This window comes from Arachis stenosperma, chromosome 5, assembly GCF_014773155.1.
Source record: "Arachis stenosperma cultivar V10309 chromosome 5, arast.V10309.gnm1.PFL2, whole genome shotgun sequence".
Taxonomy (NCBI): domain Eukaryota; kingdom Viridiplantae; phylum Streptophyta; class Magnoliopsida; order Fabales; family Fabaceae; genus Arachis; species Arachis stenosperma.
In genome coordinates, this window is record NC_080381.1 from 97,553,690 (window position 1) to 97,557,019 (window position 3,330).

Below are 3,330 nucleotides of genomic sequence, written 5' to 3' on the forward strand. Positions count from 1 at the left end.
CATTGCACTGATTCCTGGAATTCTCATTAAGAATTTTGATACCTTTTCCCACCATTTTTCGAAAAAATCCAAAAAAATTATAAATCATAAAATCCAAAAATATTTTTAATTTGTGTCTTTTCAAGTCAATGATACCAAGAATTGAAGATTCAGAACATACTGCAGAGGAATTACACAGAAAAAGCTGAGCATTCAAAAATGCCCAGTGAAGAAGACAGACTGGCGTTTAAACGCCAGCCAGGTACCTGGTGGGCGTTTAACGCCCAAAAAGGGTGCATTTTGGGCGTTAAACGCCAGAATGGATACCATTCTGGCGTTTAACGCCAGGATGGTGCTAGGGGGAAGATTTTGTTTCAAAATCAATTTTTTTCAAATTCTCAAAGTTTTTCAAAATCAAATCTTTTTCAAATCATATCTTTTCAATCAAATGTTTTCAAAATCAATTCTTTCCTTTTTCAAAGATACTTCCTAACAATTACTGATTTGATTGAACATTTTAAGTATGCTGCCTTTTCTGTTGAGAAAGGTTTAATGTTTGAATCATATCTTTTCTTGTTAGGCAAGTCACTAATTTTCAAAATCAAATCTTTTAAAATTATTTTCAAAACTATCTTTAAAATTGTTTTCAAATCATATCTTCCCAATCACATTTTTTTTTACCAATCATATCTTCTCAACCACATCTTTTTCAAAATAGTTTTCAATCAAATCTTTTTGATTTCTAATTTCAAAATCTTTTTCAAAAATCACTTGATTCTTTTCCACTTTCAATTTTCGAAAATTTCAATCAATTTTTAAAATGTTTTTGACATCTTTCTAATTAATTTTCGAAAATTTTCTTCCCTCCTTTCACATCCTTCTATTTATGGAGTACCACTCCTTCTCAATGCACAATTCGAACCTTACCTAATTAAGTTCGAATTCTTCTTCTCCTTCTTCTTTCTATTTTTTTTTCCTCTGACATCTCAAGGAATCTCTATACTGTGACATAGAGGATTCCACATTCTTTTTCTCTTCTCTTTCATATGAGCAGGAGCAGAGACAAAGGCATTCTTGTTGAAGCTGACCCTGAACCTGAAAGGACCTTGAAGAGAAAGCTAAGAGAAGCTAAGGCTCAACTCTCTGTTGAGGACCTAACCGAATTCTTCAAAGAAGAAGAGGACATGGCAGCCGAAAACAACAACAATGCCAACAATGCAAGGAAGGTGCTGGGTGACTTCACTGCACCTACTCCCGACTTCTATGGGAGAAGCATCTCTATCCCTGCCATTGGCAAACAACTTTGAGCTTAAGCCTCAATTAGTTTCTCTAATGCAACAGAATTGCAAGTTCCATGGACTTCCAATGGAAGATCCTCATCAGTTCTTAGCTGAATTCTTGCAAATCTGTGACACAGTCAAGACTAATGGGGTTGACCCTGAGGTCTATAGATGATGCTATTCCCTTTTGCTGTAAGAGACAGAGCTAGAATATGGTTGGATTCTCAACCTAAAGAAAGCCTGGACTCTTGGGAAAAGCTAGTCAATGCCTCTTGGCAAAGTTCTTTCCACCTCAAAGATGGAGTAAGCTTAGAGTGGAAGTCCAAACCTTCAGACAGAAGGATGGGAATCCCTCTATGAAGCTTGGGAAAGATACAAACAATTATCAGAAAATGTCCTTCTGACATGCTTTCTGAATGGAGCATCATAGGTATTTTCTATGATGGTCCTCTCTGAACTATCCAAGATGTCTTTGGATAGCTCTGCTGGAGGATCTCTCCATCTGAAGAGACGCCTGCAGAAGCTCAGAGCTGATTGAAATGGTTGCAAATAACCAATTCATGTACACTTCTGAAGAAATCCTGTGAACAATGGGACTAGTCAGAAGAAAGGAGTTCTTGAGATTGATACTCTGAATGCCATATTGGCTCAGAACAAGATATTGACTCAACAAGTCAATTTGATTTCCAAAGTCTGTCGGAATGCAAAATGCACTGGCAGTACTAAGGAAGCTTCATCTGAGGAAGAAGCTTAGATCCTGAGAACCCTTCAATGAAGAGGTGATTCCTAGGAGAACCCTATGGAAACACCTATAATTCTTCATGGAGAAATCACCCAAATTTCTCATGGAAGAATCAAGAGAGACCTCACAAGGTCTCAATAATAATAAGGTGGAAGAAACAAGTTTAGCAATGGCAAGCCTTTTCCATCATCTTTCAGCAACAGACAGAGAGTTCTAAGCAAGTACTTCTGACTTAGCAACAATGATCTTGATCTAATAAAGACCACTCAAAGTTTCATGACTGAAACAAGGTCCTCCATTAGGAATTTGGAAGGACAAGTGGGTCAGCTGAGTAAGAAAGTTACTGAAACTTCCTCCTAGTTACTCTCCCAAGTAATACAGAAGAAAATCCAAAAGGAGAGTGCAAGGCTATCAACATGGCCGAATTCTGGAAGGAAGAGGCAGAGGACGCCACTGAGGAAGACCTCACTGGACATCCACTGGCCTCTTGATGAGTCCCCAATGAGAACCATGGGAATCTGAGGCTCAAGATGAGACCATAGAGATTCCATTGGACTTACTTCTGCCATTCATGAGCTCTGATGAGTATTCTTCCTCTGAAGAGGATGAGTATATCACTGAAGAGCAAGTTACTAAATACCTTGGAGCAATCATGAAGCTAAATGACAAGTTATTTGGAAATGAGACTTGAGAGGATGAACCCCTTTGCTCACCAAAGAACTGGATGACTTGTCTAGGCAAAACTGCCTCAAAAAGGCATGATCCTGGGAAGTTTTCCATACCTTGTACCATAGGCACCATGACCTTCAAGAAGGCCTTGTGTGACTTAGGGTCAAGTATAAACCTCATGCCCCTCTGTAATGGAGAAATTAGGGATCTTTGAGGTACAAGCTGCAAAAATCTCACTAGAGATGGCAGACAACTCAAGAAAACAAGCCTATGGACTTGTAGAGGATGTACTGGTAAAAGTTGAAGACCATTAAATCCCTACTGATTTCATAGTCCTAGAGACTGGGAAGTGCATGGATGAATCCATCATCCTTTGCAGACCTTCCTAGCCACAGCAAAGGCTGTGTTGATGTTGATAGAGGTGAACTGATCATTCAAGTGAATGAAGAATCCTTGGTGTTTAAGGCTAAGGATATCCCTCGTCATCATGGTGAAGAAGCATGAAGAGCTTCTCTCAAAACAAGCCAAGCAGAGCCCCCACAGTCAAACTCTAAGTTTGGTGTTGGGAGGCCACAGCCAAACTCTAAGTTTGGTGTTGAACCCCCACATTCAAACTCTAAGTTTGGGTGTTGGGAGGTTCCAACATGATTCTGAGTATTT